This window comes from Perca flavescens, chromosome 6 (assembly GCF_004354835.1).
Source record: "Perca flavescens isolate YP-PL-M2 chromosome 6, PFLA_1.0, whole genome shotgun sequence".
Classification (NCBI taxonomy): domain Eukaryota; kingdom Metazoa; phylum Chordata; class Actinopteri; order Perciformes; family Percidae; genus Perca; species Perca flavescens.
In genome coordinates this window covers 33625887-33645510 of record NC_041336.1, presented here as the reverse complement: position 1 = coordinate 33645510, position 19624 = coordinate 33625887, and the positions used below count along the sequence as shown (strand labels likewise).

The following is a 19624-nucleotide window of genomic DNA, read 5'->3' as shown; positions in this document are numbered from 1 at the left end:
GTCAAACTTTCGTTTAAAAGCATATTTAGGATGGAAGATTTACCGTATTCGTGTTTTTTGGTCAAATGGGAGTGTTAGGGGCACTTTTATGCTAGCCTCAAAATAACTATTTTTAAAACCCTAAGAAGGCTCGACACAACATGAAACTTTGCTCGAAGTATCACCAGGGGCTCTACACCTTAACTACACCGTTGACCACGGGATATACTAAATCTGTGGGTGCTTGTTTTGATATCGACTTGTTTTGACTGCCGAGGTGGTAGCGGCTGGAAACAACAAGACCTACGGTGAGTTGTTCAAAATCTTTCTTTTTAGTTAACTCTGGGTACCCAAACAATGTTGTCAATGCTTTCGTTAAGGTGTAGAGCCCCTGGTGATACTTCGAGCAACGTTTCATGTTGTGTCGAGCCTTCTTAGTGTTTTAAAAAATAGCTATTTTGAGGCTAGCATAAAAGTGCCCCTACCAATCCCATTCAAAAGGCCATTTGACCGAAAAAAGAGAATACGGTATATTTTAAAAGTGACGCTTCCGTCCGAATTATGCTTGTAAACGAAGGTTTGACTCGTGTACATTCACAAAAAGGACCTAGGTTGCATTTTGGCGAGAGTTACGCTTTTAATGCAGCGGCCCAGGGTCGACTCCGACCTGCTACATGTGGTCCCCCTCTCTCTCCCACCTTTCCTGTCTACAACTGACCCATCAATTAAAGGCTAAAATGTCCCAAAAACTATCTTTAAAAAAAAAAAGAAAAACGGCAATTAAGTGAAAAAAATTGCCATTGCCAGTGAGTGTTGCAGCCATGGAGCACAGGAAAGCAGCGCTCTAAAATCTGGCTTTATTTTACGTTGAAACAGCCTGGTAAAGCTGTAAATCCCCACTGAATCAAAATATAATCTTCCTCTTATCTTTGAAGTAAGCATGTGACCCGTTTCAACTCCACCCCTCAAAGAATCGAGTAGAGAATCGATAAGAACCGGAATCAAAGGGAAGAATCGGAATTGTTGAAATCAAAACAATGCCCAACCCTAGTCGCAGGAAAATAGAAAATGGATGAAATAAGACTTAGCAACGGGAATAAAATATTTATAGAAAATAGTTTATTTTTGTTTTTGCTTTGTAAGTGGACTATAACTTGCATTTAGTCGTGCAACCCTGTGTTGTAGGATGACAACAGACGAACCTTGAGATGAGAGAACATTGTAGAGAAGAGAAGCTGAGTTTGCTCCCATCCGGCAGCCTCAGCTGTAGTGGGGTGGTTGGGTGTAGATGGGGGGAAATGAGGAATGCTACACTGTAAGATTTTCCCATTAGGAGGACTTTGGGGAAATCTTTATTTTTGTTGGCAAAGGGACATGAGAGCTCGGATATCATGAGCGTCACGTATGTTTGGCAACAGGGCTGTTTGCCAAGCTTCCCGCGATTGTTTGGATAAGGAGATATAGCCCATGTTCTCGTTCACGAAGGGACTTTTGTGGTGAAACAACGCGAAGCACACCATTTCGAGAAGCCAGTGCCATGGGAAATGGCTTGGACCATTCGCTATAAATGGGCCTTGCTGCTAAGGAAGAATGTGAAGAATCTCGGAAGGAAAATGACTCCTTCCTGTCCAGCAGCATGATGTTTGCAAGAAACCTGAATGATGGCCTACAGCTACAGTATGTGAACATATGGACAGCAGTGTGATAGTATGTGTGTGTCTGAGAGAGGCAGACATAGACTCAGAGCTTGTTTGCCACTTGTGTCTGTTGAACTGATGGTCATTTGTCACGATGAATAGGAAACTATGTGTCTGTTTAAACCATTGAGATGTCTAGTCAGGCCGAGAGGCAGAGTCTCAAACGGCTTTTTTTTCATAGGTTTGTTGTCTTGAAATCTACATCACATTTGATGAAATATAGATCCAACAAGTCGTCCAACCTAAATGACAAAAAAGGGCCATTCGTCTGATCTGGTGCTCCTATCGTCAGGATAACGTTGTTCATCATTAGTAAAGTAGTTCATATGGGCATTTTCTGATCAGCCTCTTCTATTGTCAAAGGGAGTGGTTCTCAATTTGGGGGGCTGGCCCTCCCCTCCCGGAGGTGTAGAGCCATTACAGGAGGGAACGCATGACCAGAGAAATGTGGAGAGCGAATGTGACGAATCAGATTAATTATGCTTGAATGCTGGTAATGCTATCAAGATTCAGGTTCGCTAGAATTATAATAACATGTACAAGATGGACACATTTGCTACAGGAAAGAGAAGGGATTCTCACTGAGCAAACTTATCTATCTATCTTACTCTCAAACTCACTAATGGAAGAGATTTGTGTCTAAAACTTGCATTTCTTATTTGCACATTATTTTGACATTGGCTTAGGAAGATTTGAGTGACACTGTCCCATGAAAGCCTATCGGCATTGTTTAAAAGACATCCGTTAATATAGACCAATAAAGCTATACGATACCGAGTGACAAATGAACAGAAGACGTGTTCAGGGAGATTTATTCCAGAAGAAAGTGCTCCCGTGTAAATTGTTACAAATGGCTGAAGGTTTTAGGCCTCGGTCTATCTCTCCGTCTCTCTCTCTCTCTCTCTGTGTCTCTCTTTCTTTGTCTGTCTCTCTGTCTCTAATGGAAACCGATACTGAACGTGACTGGCTTAATCTGAATCTGTGGTAAAAGTGCTGAACTCAACAGAAAGAGCCTGTGGTAGGCCTTGATTATTGAGGATATCTGCTTTGTGACACAGAAAGTTGCCCATAACATTTTAACTTGAAGTGTTGTGATTGCTTCTGAGGTAATGATTTTTTTTCTTTGCCCTCTTTGAATCGTTCTCGTCTTCTTGTGCTTTGTCCCTTTTTTCTGACTCTTTGTCGCTTCCCATTTTGTCTTTGTCATGCTCCAACCTCTTTCTCTTTTCTCACTCCCAACTGGAGCTGAATAATGTCATGTGTTTGGTGTCGGCATCAAAAATGTATGCAACAAATGTGTTTCTCAATTACTGGAAGCCCTTGGGGAATCCATTAAAAGCAAAATGCTCTCATTAGTTGCAGGGAGCGTGAATCATTGTGAATTCTGTGGATTGTTTAAAAAAAAAAAAAGGAAAATGAATATCAGGGATTCTGTGTCATGATTTCTGCTGCTCTCATCTGTTTTTGTCACGGTACAAGTCTTAAGTTATAATCCTAATGGAATTAAACAGTGTTCATTTTTCATGTTTTACCACCTTGAATTAGTAGTAATAATAATAATAATAATAAGGTATTTCACCACCATACAGTATATTCCTATATTTATACTATATCTTTTTTATGATATCCACAAAGAAACACAAAAGTATCCTGGATAATTTAGAGGACAACTGTCATTTATTACAACTTTGTTTTCATTTTAGTAGCTTTTGCCATCAGTTTAGTTGGAAATGATAACCTGGTACTTGTTGAGCTCTCCAAACGTTTCAACATCGCTAAAAATAGGTCCAGTGCATGGGGAAAGACGCAGGAGCAGGAAGACGGTTATACAGGTTGTACACAAATCCATCAGTTTAGCCACGTTGGCTGAAGGTGAAACTGAAAGTGAGCAAAGTTGTGATGTTGCTAACAGTCCCTCTGTTCAGCACTACGGCAGGTACAGCAGGTCAAAGCTGAAGCAGGCAGGCCGTCTGTAACGGACGTTTTGCCTAATAGTTTTATCGGTCAGCTTCATTTCCTCCGCCAAATCAGTTTGACTAACTTCACTGCAAACCTCCTGTTTGATTGGTGTGTTACCCCGGTCGCTGCTATGTGGCCGTTTACTGCTCCTAATGCCGAGGATGGGTTAAATCAACACATTCTCACTCCTATCGCGTCAAAATGCGAAGCTTGGTTAGGTGCCTTCGGCGTTTTGTTATTGACGCAAAAAGTCTCCTTTGGCGTCATATTTAGACCCGCTCGGTTTGGGACTCTTGGCGTCACTTTTGGCAGTCCCGAGACTCGCGTCGAGCCCTTTGGCGTCATATTTAGACGCACTTGGTTGGGACTCTTGGCATCACTTTTTGATGCTCTGGGTCGGGATGTACACTTAACTGACATGCAGCACAAGAACGGTCTAGTTAGGTTTAGGAAAAGATCATGGGTGGGGTTACCCACAACTCTTGGGTGAAAGTCCTGTGTTGTTTGACCCATCCACTACCCAAACCAACCTCATTACGCAGATTTTCGGTCATTGATACAATCCTCTACAGCTGGCGTGTGACCATACTTTCAAAGTGGGGATATGGGAGAAATCTGATTACTGACCTGCTGCATTAGATGTTGATTTTACAGTAACCAGGTTACCTTATTGCATGTAAACTCATTTTCTGATCACCTCATATAGCCATACAAACCAACTTGCTGTCACTTCAGAAAACGTACACAAGATTTCCCTCCTCAACATTGGACACTTAAAGTAAGTCCTCCCACTTTGCAGCTCTTGAGCCTTGTGGCGGTAATACTTACATTAGTATATTCAATTACTATACTTAATAACACACATAGATGATTGAATTAACCATGAGCTCCCACTCTCATCCTGAGCTGAATTGGAGCTGGAAGCGGAAGAAGAATCAAGAGTGGACAAAATAGCTCACATGATGTGTTTTCCCTTGTGAGACCTCCTCACAGGGTGAATGACAGATTGGATCACATTTAGCAAACATCTCTCAGACCATAAAGCCCTGAATAATTTAGAAATGCTATCGGCAGCATATGTTGTGTCTGTTTTCATACTGTCTTGTTTACGGTGAGGGGAATGCATATGCAGATTTTTCCTTCCTTGTACAGTGTATTTCACTTTTGGTTTACAACATCCCTCTTTTTCTAAAAGCAAGGACAGAAAGGTGAGGTGAAGAGTTTCTCAATAGAAAATTAGCATGCATAGAGGGCAAACCCGCGAAGATAGAGCCCCTTTCAATTGATTTTTGTCTGGTTGAAGTTCAATTACCGATGCTTATTTTGACGGCTTTGAAAATTCTAATCCGTATGGTGCGTTGATAACGTTCCCTGAAATGACAGTGGAAAAGCTGTTGATTAAAGCGCTCTCTGGTTGTCGCGGTGAAGATCCATTGGCTTTTGTGTCCTTCATGGTTGTGGATGCAAAGCTTAACATGAAATTAATAAAACGTTGAGCCAGAGAGCACCAGAGATGACTGTGGAGGAGGAGAAAAAGCATTAGCACCTATCAACCTGCAAATCCGCAGAGATAAAAGACCTCCGATAAAAGAGTGTGACTGGTCGAGGTTAGTCTCGCATTGGCAGACGAATATCCACAGCACCGCGGGGGAAGGTCTGGCTAGTCCACACAGCATTCCGGGATGGGAGAAAAACATGCTCTGGTTTATTGGCATTTCTTTAAACCAATCACAATCGTCTTGCCGGACGGAGCTACGGTGAGTCTGCAAAATAGCCTCGGGAAAGAACTTGTTTTGGTGAAACGTGTACGTTCAAGCGGTTGACAGCAGTGACCCATAGTCCTCATAATTCCATCAGAGTTTAGAACGGCAACACGAAGATAGAGGAAGGTGACTGACATCTGGCCGAACTTCCGGTGGCACCGGAGCAATCCTGGCAATGAAACGCCGTCGATATTGACTAGGGCGAGGTGGGTTGGAAGCAGTTCAACGTGCATCAAGGAGCGCATTGTGGCGGTCATAGACTCGTCCCTACACCCTTGATAAGAGTGTTTGCGACCCATGTCTCGGATCAGTTGACCTCGCTGTGGAATGTTACCGTCCGATATCCCCCTTCTCTACTTTGGACGTCCAGTCCGCCCACATTATAAGACCCTCAGCTTGTGTCTTCTGGCTGCATCCTCCAGAAGAGAGCCAGGGTCAAAGGTCACATGGAATCACGATAAGGGATGGATACAGTAAACGGCATGAGGATTAGAAATGAAAGGCGCTGGTTTAGGAACGGCTTTCAGACCGGATTAGTTCATTTTCAGGTTCAACCTTTTTGATGACCTTTTTGTTTCATGGTTTCCTCAGCACCAGGGCTGCATGTGAACCCGTGTTCCTGAGAGATTTCTAAGACAAACAAAGGTCCTTTGGTGCGATTGCATTGTGGAGGATCCCCCAGCAGCTCCAGAAACATGGCACTCTGTCTCTGCTGAAGGACAGGCAGCCTCTGCACACTCTGTAATTGCAGACACAATACATATCAGATGGCTATTGTCATTGTCAGACACTCATTGTCTCGGTCATATCTCAGACACAAAAAATTCAGGAGGGTGGCGCGACGTGAGCCGGCTACCTAGCAGAGGATTACAACAAGCCACAGCCGTATACGCTACAGTAGGAGAAAAGAGCTTCCACAGCAGAAAACACTGGGTGTCTTATTCATTTCACATTTTTATTTATTTATTTAGTTTATTCGCTCATTTCATACTCCTGGGAAGTGTGTTTGTGTGAGGTCACGCTCTGACTAGCATTCCGAGGATTGCTCCGAGAGTTGTCTGGCAGTAATCACAGCCAGGAATTCACACATTTCCTCACGCTGGGCTTCTAACATAAGCCTCTTTACACGCTATCTGTCACTTCTGTTTAAAAAAAATGCCAGCTGTAGTAGAAAAGTGATACCTAAGTATCGAGTCAGAATGAGATTGTCTTGACTTGGTCAGAGGAACAGTGGTGACGGAAGGAAATATTTGCCCTAGGTGTGTCTGATTATTTTAAGCTTATTACAATTAAAAACCTTGAAGCATTTTCATTTTTTTTCCCCCCCCACATAAAACCGACTCAAGCTGGATGTTGTTGCTGGTATAGGGTGTATGCCTAAACTGCATGCTTGATCCTGAGCCAGCCTCCATAGCATTCGGCTGATACATGGCTCTCTTCCATCAGGCCCATAGAGAGACGATCCGAGTCTGATTTGATCGTAGCAGCATTACAGTGCTGGAGAAAGTATCATCCAGCAGGCCTGAGGGAGCTCGGTGCTTTCAGCAGCAACCTCTGACTCCTGTACTTGCTTGGAGGTAGTGAATATACTGAATATAGCACAGCGTTGAATGTCTAGTGGAGTTCAGTTAGTGTGTAGGATATGTGATCACTCATCACATTTACACCTCTGAAATGAATTCCATGTATTGCAGTGCGTGTGTGTTGGCAGTCAGCAGTGAACGTGCATATGGAATCGAGTAAAGCGCTCGGTTCTTAATATACCATACTGTGATATGTTGTTGCAGTAAAACCTACTATACACTAGAAGACTTTTGGACAGACTTTGAAAAGACGTGACACCATCTCACATCTAACGTTAAAGACTGTCATAATCTGTAAAGACTGGGGATCTTGCAGGGTGACCCATTGCAAGACTACAATTGGATTTAACCAAGCTAGCTAGCTACTGCTAGCATTAGCTGGTAACTTAAGGGAAAGTTTGCCGATATTCTGTTCTTCCGTACATTTGCAGAGGAATGTCTCCAGCGTTTATCTGCCGGTAAAACTCCCGTTGGATGACTCTCTTCAGAAGGGTTGAAAATCGGCAACTTTAGCGTTTAGCTTAGCGCAATGCCATAACAACCATGAACAACACTGGATCTAGCCGTTTGCTGCTTCCTGTTTGGTGCTGGAGGGAGAGCACCCATTGGTTGTTGACATTGGTCACATGATTTAACTTCACTACCAAGACTTAAAACTTATCCTCAGAAGTCAAATGCACTCTAAGTCTTTGGTCTGATTTGAGCTTTCTTATGTAGTCCGTTCCAGGTGGGGAGGCCACACCCTGGCTAATCACTCAAAGCACCTGACCGTCGTTAACCTCCACTCCCCAACTTGACACTTCACACTCGGCTTGTTTCAGTCAGTCACTTTAGGAAAACCCACTAAATTTTGCCAAAGAACACAGCCAATCCAGCAAAAACACACAGCAGAAGTAGAAAAAGTAGAAGCAGTAGCAATATTTTTTATATTAACGGAACATAATGAAGACATATGTGTATGTGTGTGTGTAGATTGTGTGTGTGTGTGTGTGTGTAGACAGTGTGTGTGTGTGTGTGTGTGTGTGTGTGTGTGTACATCCATACATACATACATCCCTTAAACATGTGCATGTAAACATTAGGGATGCATCCTAACCCAATACCACATCTCTCTTTTGCCCAAATTGAACATGTTTAAGCCTCACTGTGCGTAACTCATTGGAATAATTTTTACATGTAAGGTGACATAAGGCCAGAGATTGGTGCAGCACTATAAACTGAGTGACTGCAGAAATACTACATTTTGTATGTTTGATGTGCTTTGGTCAGATCCTGGCTGATACCCAATCTAATTAATATGCTTAGTATTGATCTGGAGTAACAACTGTAGAAAAACAATTCTGTCAATGTGTGCACACAAATAATTAATTAGGAAACACAGATTAGTAAATAATGGTTATTACCTTACATTTGGTCCACTGTGGAGCACTAAAACTCTCAATCATTGAAGCTGCAAACTGAAGCTAACAGAATTAAAAGCCCAGATTCCACAGAGACCTTTTTAAAACTCCTATAACACTGTCAGACTCGTGGACAGTATTTTTTTTTTTTTTTTAATCAAAATCGATGCAGCAGAACCAGAGATACTGTCTACCAGAGATATCTTTTATTCCATACATTCTTCCTCCTTGTCACTTCCCACAATGCAACTTGCCCCGCCATAGGGTGTGAGATTGTGATTTGCAATGCTAGTTGTGGCTAATGTAGCCTGTAGCCTGCAGCAGAGATGAGCGGCGGGCCACAGACGTCTGGTAAGATCTCTTCTTTCTAACTCCATACTTTCAGATATTTTTCATTTTCAAACTTGTCGTCTTCACACCCAACCGACATTACTCGAACACTTTTATATCAGAACTCAGACATCCCTCTGGAGACGCCAAAGACTTTATACAATGTTTTCACATATTCACTAGTACTCCCCAATATCTGTAAGCAGATGTGTAAAGTCGGTGGAGTTCCCCTTTTAAGTATTGTAACAAGTTCTCAAGTAGAAGTAAAAGTAGTCATCAAAGTCAGCAAAATAACTAAAAGATAGATGACCTCAAATGAAAATAATACTTTAGTAGTGAGTTACTACTCATGAGTAAGGATGCTTTCACGCCTGCCTCGTTTGGTCCGTTTGAAACCATCCCTGGAGCGTTTGGTCAGATAGTCCGTTTGGTTTGGGATGGTGTGAAAGCTCATCCCAACTCTGGTGCTAATCAAACAGACTCTGGTCCATTTGAAAATGGGGGGTCGAGGTTCTCTTCCAAGTGAACTAGAGTTGAGTTCACTTCACTTGATGTGAGAACTCGATCTGACCCAAATACAGGAATTGGACCAAAAACCGAGCATTTACTAGCCTGCAATTTCAACCTTGCACACAATTTACGGACTTACAGTAGTATATATGATTTAAGGGATGATCACTTTCAGATCCATAAGCTGTTCTGAGCACACATCGCTGGTCGTCTGTGTGACATCCATCATCATTGTCTCTCTCTCTCATTCCCCCGCTGTCTGGGAGCTGCTCATCGTTCATCTAAAGCAGACGTTATAAATTTGGTGTTGCTCCATTATTTCTGAGACCAGAAGTGTCAGGCGAGTTTTGGATATTCTGATATCGCGTGACATGTGTTTGCAGTGTTTGGTGCGTTTGACAAAGTGCAGTGTGAAAGCAAACCGAACCAAATGAAAAATGTAACAATGTTGTGTCACCCCCCCCCCCCCTTTTTAAGAAAGGTTAGAAAGATTAGTTTCTTTCCTCTAGACTACATTAGTGTCTGTGCCTAGTTTAATGACCACCAAACGCTTGGAAATTTGCATTATAAAAATTAAAACCTTTTTGAAGAAGAGCCCTGAGATGTTTTGCCTCATCTGAATCTTCCACTAGAAGCATCCATCTCTTTAAATGTAGGGAAAAAAATTATAAACAAGGGGCACTGAATGCAAAACTGTTGACCTGGAGAAATAATGCATTGGCTAAAGAATGAAAAGTAAGTTGCATTAAAACTACTCTTACTGTTGTGGTAGTATCAAAAAAAAAAAAAAAAAAAAACTGCTATTGGAAAACTTGGAAACTTTGTCTTGACTTGGCTTTTGGGAAATCTTTACATGATTGACATGTCTCCTCTTACAGTAGATCAGGGTGGCTGCTGCTTGTCCCAGCTCAACTCAAACTAGACTCTCTTCCCATTGACCTACTTCGAATGTTCTGGCTCTGGTAACTGACAAAGCTACAAAGGAGTGGTGAACCAAAGCTCCAAAACGTCCCTCACAGACATTACATCCATGCTTTTCTACGGTCCACAGCTGAGGTCAGGATCATAGTGGTGAGGGTTAAGATTAGGGATTTTGGAAATGAAGAAATGAATAGACGCAGTGGAAGTTAAAAATATACACGAGGCGATCTGCTGTCCCATTCCATGAGCCCAATTTTAGCGTATAGCCTTTTAGCTTCAGTGAACTCATTAACTTTGAGTGCTATGCATGCGCTTGCCTCCATATGACTCCCACCATAGCGGCTAATCCTGACCGACTCATTGTCACAGTTCAAGTTGTCGCCATTGGGCATGTTTACTTGGCTCTGTCAATCTGATTTGTGACAGCTGCTGGCTAATCTGCGCGGCTCGGGGTCAGAAATGTTCCCAATCTGAGGATGATGGCTGAGCTGAAAGCGAACTGAAAGCCTTGTTAACCCTCCGTGCGCTCACTAGGCTCTCACTTCCCTCTGGAGGAGTCCATATTGAGGACTTATTTTAATTTTACTCAGCATAACTTTTTCCTTCCCCTGCATCCGAGGATTAGCGCTATCTGTGCAAATTAGCAAGGCTTCTTCTTCCACCACTCACCCCAACCCTATGGGTCCCGAAGAGGTAATTCTGGGAGATGTAGTATTGAGTATGTTTACAAATGAGTTCTCTCAGCCATCATGGTCAGCGGGAGGCCCCGAGTGTTAGCACAGGGGGCAGGGAAAGCATCTCATTATAAATTTGGAGTGGTCTAATCGCGTCTTTAATTAACCCTCTGCTAATCGGTCCTGGACGGAACCTAATGGTTTAAATATTGCTGAGATATTAAAATGCAAATGGAGATGAGGAGACGGCCTGTTGTGCTTCTGTCGTGGAGCATGCAGCGATGATGGCGTTGAATGTGATGTCACATCCATCATGTTGAAGGCTGTGGAGCTCCCCCATATGCTCCGAGGGTCTGTGTTGTTGGTGTGTGTGTGTGCAGGCAGGAAATGGGCCCTGACTGTGCACCAGGAAAAAAAAGTGATGGAGAGAGTTGATCTCTGGAAATGAGCAATAAGAAGGGTAATGGAATGGGGTATAACTGTGAATCAGACGGTTATGTTGTGGGTTTAGTGGGTAAATCTCTCCTTTCTGCTCAGCAAATCCTCCATCATAATAGCAATTAAAGCTTTTAAAGGGAATGGGAGATGACACTCTGATTGGTTTATTGCATGTTACGCCCTATGATTATTTTAGACACTAAGGTCAACCCTTTTGAACTATGCGCCTGGCGCATTGGACCCTTTTTTTCCCGCCGATAAACTAGCAAAGTGGATTTTTACACGCCCTAAACGCACCTGTGCCAGGCGCTTCACGCCGTACGCTTAATAGCCTTTATTCAACAGGACAGCTTGAAGAGAGGAAATGGGCAGCAAAGGGCCGCGGGTTGGATTTAAACCTGCGCCGCTGCCAAGGACTCAGCCTACATTGGGGCGCACACTCTACTGGGTGAGCCAGAGGTCGCCCCTACACATCGTCTTTTGATATAGTGTTCATATAGAAATATTGATTGGTGCAACTTTAACCAAATATTTTTTTTTTTTTTTTTTTATCTTTCCCTAACCTTAACCTTGTATTTTTTTTTTCAGAAATGTTTGCTTATGTAATGTAGTTGACAGTAGAGAGTTGACAGGAAATGAGGAGGGAGAGATGGGGGATGACATGCAACAAGTCCCCGACCGGACGTAAACTGGGACATTGCGGTTATGTTTTCAGCATCTTAAACCCCGAGGCCACCATGATGACCATTGTTTTTTTGTTTTTTTTAAAGGCAATGACAAAGGATCTTTCTGTCGTGTACTCCTGCTGGTCTGAAGTGTAATGAAGTTAAGACCCAACACACCAACAATGTTCCATTTCTTCAGTAATAAAGCATGATATTTAGGCATTGCAATCTTTTATATGTAATATATACAAGGGATTCCGCGGGGTCTTCAAAATTTAGGCCTTAAAAAGTCTTAAAGTCGTGTATATATAGTAGTAGTAGTAGCAGTAGTAGTAGTATTGTGTTCTAGGTAGTGATGGCCAAATGAGCCATCTAATGGGCTCAGAAAATAAAGAAAATGGTTCTTGAAGCTTCATTTGGCCATCACTAGTTCTAGGTCTTAAATCATTTTAAACTGGTCTTAATTTCCGTACGTCCATGTAACGCTACCTCTAATGCTTATTGAAATTAGTTTTTTTTATTTCTGCGGTGTTGTAGTTTTCACTTTCTTTCGCCCGTCCAAATATAATTCGCTGTATATATATAGATTAATATTACTCTGTGTTGCTTTTATTCAATTTGAATACATTTATTCACTTTTGCGACTCTGCATTCCGTTGTACTTCTATGTCGTGATATAGTTCTTAAATTTCATTCATAAAGGTCTTTAAAAAGTCTTGAATTTGACATGGTGAAACCTGCAGAAACCCTGTATACACATCTCACATGAGCGATGTCCAAGGTGTTGGACAGATTCACTGACTGACCCAAAACTGATGAACACATCACTTCATAAAGGGATTCTTAGACCTTCATAGCAGGGCAGAATCCATCCGTTCTTTGTTATTTTCCATCACTGCTTGTCTCTTGCACCAAGCCAAAATAATTGATGTCCGCCTTAAATGTCAAGGTAAACATTGCCTTTAATGAATGGCCTGTGTGTGGGAGGAGAGAGGAGAAATAAAATTGTACTTTCTGACCTTCGCGGTCAAGTAAATACCAGCTTTTCTTTTTCACAGAATATTGTTCTGTCCCTGTTTTCACCAGACCATAACAAAAAAGGGGTTATGGTTTGGTCACGGTGTGTATGTTTGTGTGGGGTATTTTGTGCAAGTCTGTGGACCTGCAGGTGTTTCTGAAAGCTTGGCTGTGTGTAAATGTGTTTTGCTTCAGCATCTCACACCCATCTTTAGACCGAGAAGGCCCTTAGAGGGAGGATGACATTTTTAGGAGGGCTAGAAATGGAAGACGTGACACGGGAAAATTGTGTCTGGGTTGGTGGATTGCAGTCTGTTGGTTAACGTTAGGCTATTCTCGCTTTGCCAGACCTTCCTCCACAGCGCCGCGGAGGAGGGTCTGGCTAGTCCACACAGCATTCCTGGATGGGAGAAAAACGTGCTCTGGTTTATTGCCATTTAAACAGGGTGGCCGCGGGTCCTTAAAAAGTCTTAAATCACTTTTCCTAAAAATAAGGCCTTAAAAAGTATTTCATTCAGATTGGATAAGTCTTAAATATGTTTGTGTTACGTCACCGCGAAAATGCAGGCAATCTGTTCTGCCAGCCAGGTTGAATATTTTTTACGCAAGGTAACGTAACCCCATTTGTACATGGCTATCCTAACCTTAACCGAGGTCAAATGCCTAACCCCTACCAATCGAGCTGCTTCGTGGGCGGGTCTTGGCGTGGCCATAGAGTGGGATTTGCAATTTTGCCGCATACAGGTAATACAGCAATGGTTGATAGCCACCTAGAAACATGGGGAAATGGAAGTTCAATTACAAATTGCTTGAAAAGAACGAGTATTATTGGTTAAGGTCGGTGCCTGGGAATGTTTATGAAGTGAACTGCGTTATGCGTCGGAAGAATTTCAAACTTGGTAAACTACGTACTACGTAAAGGCTCGCCAGCAGCACGTAATGTCTAGTTTCTGCTACACCATTTCTACCGCTAGCAACGATGTCAACGCTACAACGCTGGATGTTAGGATGGGAAATCCACAGCCAATAATGCCAGCTGACCTCCGAGCAATTTGTGGCTCTATGCCAACACTCGGAGCAGAGGTGATTTGGGTGCTGAGGACTGTGACCTGCCACAATTCCTACAGGTCTAATGACGGGATTGAAGAAGTGTTCAAAGCAATGTTTCCAGATTCGGGGCTTGTACAGTCATTTACCTGTGGAACGGACAAGACCAGATACGTTACACTAAATTTGGACAGGTGCCATATATCAAAAAATAACTCATCACCTAAGTCCAAAAATGCGGTGCGTTTGTAATTCTGTTCGACAAGACACTGAACCAACCAACCAACCAAAAGCAAACAACTGGACTTACATGTGCGTTATTGGTTAAATGACAAGTGGTGCTCATAAGTTTATGAACCCATGATAAGTTGACTAAAAAGAGGAATACACAAATCATCTTTTGGAAATTGATCTTAATTCCTTAATTAAAACAGTAGGAAAAGTCCAACCTTTAAGGACACCAATTTTCTTTGTGAATAAATAATGTATCGTAAATAAATAAATGCCCTTCCTTAAAATACAGGGGGCACAAGTAAGTACACCCCTATGTTAAATTCCCATAGAGGCAGGCAGATTTTTATTTTTAAAGGCCAGTTATTTCATGGATCCAGGATACTATGCATCCTGATAAAGTTCCCTTGGCCTTTGGAATTCAAATAGCCCCACATCCTCACATACCCTTCACCATACCTAGAGATGGGGCACTTTCAATAAAATCATCTCTCAATGTAAATCAAACCAGCTATGAGGCTAACTGAAATAAAACCATGCCAATCTCTAGGTATGGTGAAGGGTATGTGATGATGTGGGGCTATTTTTATGAGCAGCACTGTATACTATTTATACATATTGGCAGGTAAACGGCAGACTCTAATACCATTCTAAAACTCAATTTGGCTGTTTTTAATTCATTCATTTTAATTTGTCTAATTAACGTGTAGTGCCCTATCCATAGTTGTTGTTGTTCACTTGACAAATCAATAAAGCTTAACTATATGATACACAACATACAAGAGGTTAGTTAATAAATCTATTTATGGTACACTTACTTTGAAATGCTGAAGTAGATCCTGGGCAGTTGCATGGCCCATGAACTGCTCCATATAATCTTGACTGGATTTGGTCATTTAACCAATAACGCACATGCCAGTCCAGTTGTTTGCTTTTGGTTGTCTGGTTCAGTGTCTCGTTGAACATAATTACAAACGCATCGCATTCAAGTCTTAAATTTCATTTAGAAGTGGTCTTAAAAAGTCTTAAATTTAACTTGTTTATACCTGTAGCCACCCTGTTTAAACCAATCGGAATCGTCTTGGGCGGTGTTAAGTACCGGATGGAGCCACGGTGCCTCTGCAAAATAGCCTCGGGAAGGAACTTGTTTTGGTGGAACATAAAGTAGTTTTAGTCGTGCAAACGAAAACTCAGATTGGACAGATAGTCTAGCTAGCTGTCTGGATTTACCATGCAGAGATCTGAGGAGCAGTTAACCATGGTCCTCAGAAATCCACCGGAGTTTAGAACGGCAACACAAAGAAAGAAGAAGGAAACGGACATCCGGCCGAAAAGAGGGACATCCGGAGTAAGGAGACATCAGATGCTACCAATTTGCCGCAGGACTTTTACATTTTTAACGTCTAATTTTCTAAATGGGGCTTCCCCACTCTGCCAGGAACAACATAATGTTGAAAACATTACCATCTATTTTGAAAATTTCTCATAATGATCTGAAAATGTATTGGGTTCACCACAAAATACAGTAGACTGCCTGCTGTCTGCCCCATGACAACAACAGCATTGGTTTGACCTTGGAAGTTTTATTCTAGACCACTATATGTGACCTGATCAAGTTTTAATCTAGCGCCATCACTTTAGTTCATGACCAAATGCAAGCAAATCTAATGACAGTCCCATCCGCCTCAGCTGTACTTTGTTTATTTCTCACACTAAAGCTTGATTCATGGTACTGCGTTGAATCTACGCTGTAGGTAGAAACAGAGGTACAACATGAAATCAAGGATAGGGTTAACTTTTCCTGCTACAGCTTTCTGACGTGGTCAGCATAAAGCCTATGTACTACCATATATCAGCCTTAAACCAGTGGTTCCCAAACCTTTTCTGCCCCCCGTTTTGTAGATACACATATTTTTAAGGCACCCCACCCCCTTTGTATTGAAACGGAGCAGAGAAAGACAGACAGACAGACAGACAGAACGCACAATGCGTCGCAGTCAGCTGTTTCTCTGGGAAGGGACAAAGGAGAGAGAGAGAGAGAGCTGCGCTGGAAGGGATAGTCGACGAGACAACCATGCAACGTTTAGACTATATGCGGTCGAATCAGGCTCCTTAAACCGAATTGTGATCACCACTACATATTTTCTTGGTACAGTAAAAGTCACTTCTAAATGGCAGTGGCTACTTTGCAACAACAGTTTGAGTTTGTGCGTTCCCGTCTTCCTGAAGGTGTATTTAAACTCGTGCTGGAGGCGTTTAGCTGAATCTTCAGTGTAAACGATGACATTGCAGGAAGGGATGTTCCGTTCACAGTATTGGATCGGAGACGATTTTCTAACTGATCGGGGATCGGCTTTCACTCCGTTTACCTAAGTCCGATCATTTACATCAGCTTGTAGTGATCACCGCCTTTAATCGCACCCGCCCTGTGCCACAGACGCACCACCAGACTGCCTGGAAGCCGGCACTTTCAAACCAACATGGCGCGCGGCCACTCACTCAGTGTCTGTTCAGAGAGTCTCGTAGCTTGCCAGCCCTTGGCAACAAGTAAAAAAGTCTGTCTTTCTTTGTCACCCGTTTTTTTTACAGAAGCAGATTACTCCAATGCAAACTTCTTCCGTGATTCCTTCAGGAAACCAGCTTAGAAGTGTGTGTGTGTATATATACATAGTTATTCCCTGGAGACATCGGTAAACTCAAGAAGAAAATCAGAGTTTGACTATTGAGCGGAAGAGGCGTCACTAAGTTTAGTTTTATCAAAGATTGACTATTAAGCGCAAGATGCATCACTAAATCTAAAAGTTTATGTTTTAGTTGGGGGTTTGCTGGGATCCTAATGAGAACTGTTTTGGTGTTGAGAGAAAAGACTCCCTTGCTGCACTTGGTTAAATGTATTATGCTTATGCATCCAGTATTTTAGTTACTTTGTTTACTAGTTCTTTTTTTTAAAACCAAAAAAATGGTGTGCAGCTCTATTATCTGAGCCAGTGGTTCCCAACCTGGGGTCCGGGCACCCCCAGGGGGGCGGCAAAGATCACAGGGGGGGCGCGAGTCTTTATCTGGTTTAAGGTTGAGGTAAAAAATAAATATTTGCACGTTAAACAAATTATGATAATACACTAAAATATATTATGTATACAAAAGTCTGTATGAAAACTATATATTTTGTTGTATCCTCGTCTTTCCTGCCGCCTCGGCATCACTATTTTATGAATGAAACATGGCGGAGAAACGTAACAGTGCTGATAACTGCTCTGTATCAAAAAAGAAAGTAAGGCTCTATCTCGAGAGTTACCTCAACTTTGGTTTTTGGGGGGGCTCAGCTTTTCTCAGACATGAGTAGCGGGGGCGCCAAGGAAAAAAGGTTGGGAACCTCTGATCTGAGCAAATACAGGTATCAGATCGGGACTCGGTTTGGGAGAAAGCTGATCGGGACATCCCGAATTGTAGGCGGCTAAACGCAGATGCTAAAGCCTAGTTTTGCCTATCTCTCGCTCTCTATGCAAAATCAACAATGACCATCAACAGCCACACCCCTTAAGACCTTCACTAACGTTAGCAATAAATTGTGGTTTAAACAAGTAATAGCGCAGTTTCGTAAAAACATTGCGATTAGACAATTATGTCATCGTTGTTACAGGCCTAATGAGACTATTATGGACAGAAAAGTGAGTGAAAGGCAGTGAGTGCAGGGGGGGTCTCCTGTAGGCGGCGGGTAGCTTTTACAGAGCTGGAGGCTCTCATGTTGATACTGGTGATTAAATGGTGTGCAGCAGCTGGTGCCTATATTAAAGCATCTAATCACCCTTGAATGATGGCGGCAGCACACTCTGTCTCCTCAGTCAAACCTAATTTAAATCAAAGCAACAAGCATAAACACTGATGATATGTGTTTGTGGCCCCGGACGACTGCACTGCAGCAACGTGCCAAACACAATACAGAAAAATGCCAAAGTCTGAATATTTAATCAGCACTGCAACACATGCTGACATGACTGCAGAATAAATGGACTGCTAATCAAGCAGCTGGTTAAATCGAACATGATGTACAGACCCCTCCGCCGAAACTATTGGAACAGCGAGGCAAATTCCTTTTTTTTTCTTCTTCCTGTACACTGAAAACATTTGAGATTGACATCAAAGATGAACATAGGAACATAGGAAACGAGATCAGCATCTCAGCTTTTACAGTATTTCCAGATATTTACATATAGCTTTTACAGTATTTACATTTAGCTTTTACAGTATTTCCAGATATTTACATATAGCTTTTACAGTATTTACATTTAGCTTTTACAGTATTTCCAGATATTTACATTTAGCTTTTACAGTATTTCCAGATATTTACATATAGATCTATAATTTAGAAGTTAGCACCTTTTGTTGGAACCCACCCAATTTAATGGGAGCAAAATGATTGGAACATGTGACTGACAGGTGTTTCTTGTTGCCCAGATGTGTCCTATTACATTGATTCTTCAAACAATAAAGATTACATTTTTTAGATTACATGTCATTTAGCTGACGCTTTTATCCAAAGCGACTTACAATTGCTTTATATGTCAGAGGTCGCACGCCTCTGGAGCAACTTGGGGTTAAGTGTCTTGCTCAGGGACACATTGCTTGATGTATCGCAGTGGGAATCAAACCTGGGTCTCCCACACCAAAGGCATGTGTCATATCCACTGTGCCATCACCACCCTAAAGAGCTCTGAATGTCCACTCCAAGTATTAGCTTTTGGTTTCGCCTATGCCGACTGCATTGATATTTAAAAAGTTGATACCAACACTAGGGATTGACCGACACTGGTTTTTCAAGGCCGATACCGATTATTACAGTAGTAGTTAATGAAATTAAGATTTTGGAATGTAACAAAATGCAACACAAAACTTTGTTTAAATGCTTTAAGCAATTGTTTAATAAATAAGAAACTTTTAACATAATCCCCAGTGAAAGAGAGTCAGGTAGTGTTGTGGGCGGGACACTACGTCAGACTCAGTGGTGAGGGAAACCGAAGGAGAGCGACAGACGCAGAGCTGTAGCCGAGCCAAAGTAGTCCACTTTTTAATTAGTTAACTTTATCGGTTGTCAGGCAAATATCCCTAACCGACACAAGACCAGAGAGCTGTCCATGGGAGAACGCTGATGAAAGTGATTTTAAAGCTGAGAGAAGATGGAAAATCAATCCAAGCCATTGCATTGGGTACATTGGTCATGGGCAGTACAACTATTTTATATGTCCTGAAGAAGAAATAATCCACTGGTGTACTGAGCATCAGATGGCAAACCGGTGGACCAAGGAAAACATCAGCAGTTGATGACCGAAACATTGTGAGAGCTGTAAAATAAAAATAAAAATAAAAAACAACTGCCAGTGACCTCACCAACAGCCAAAAAAGAAAAGAAAAA

At 42.1% G+C, this 19624-nt stretch overlaps 1 protein-coding gene across 1 annotated transcript in view; it reads left to right on the top strand.

Annotated features, from left to right (window-relative positions):
* cdk14 (cyclin dependent kinase 14) overlaps positions 1 to 19624 on the top strand; it is a 261388-nt gene that overhangs the window by 15012 nt on the left and 226752 nt on the right. The window lies entirely within an intron of this gene.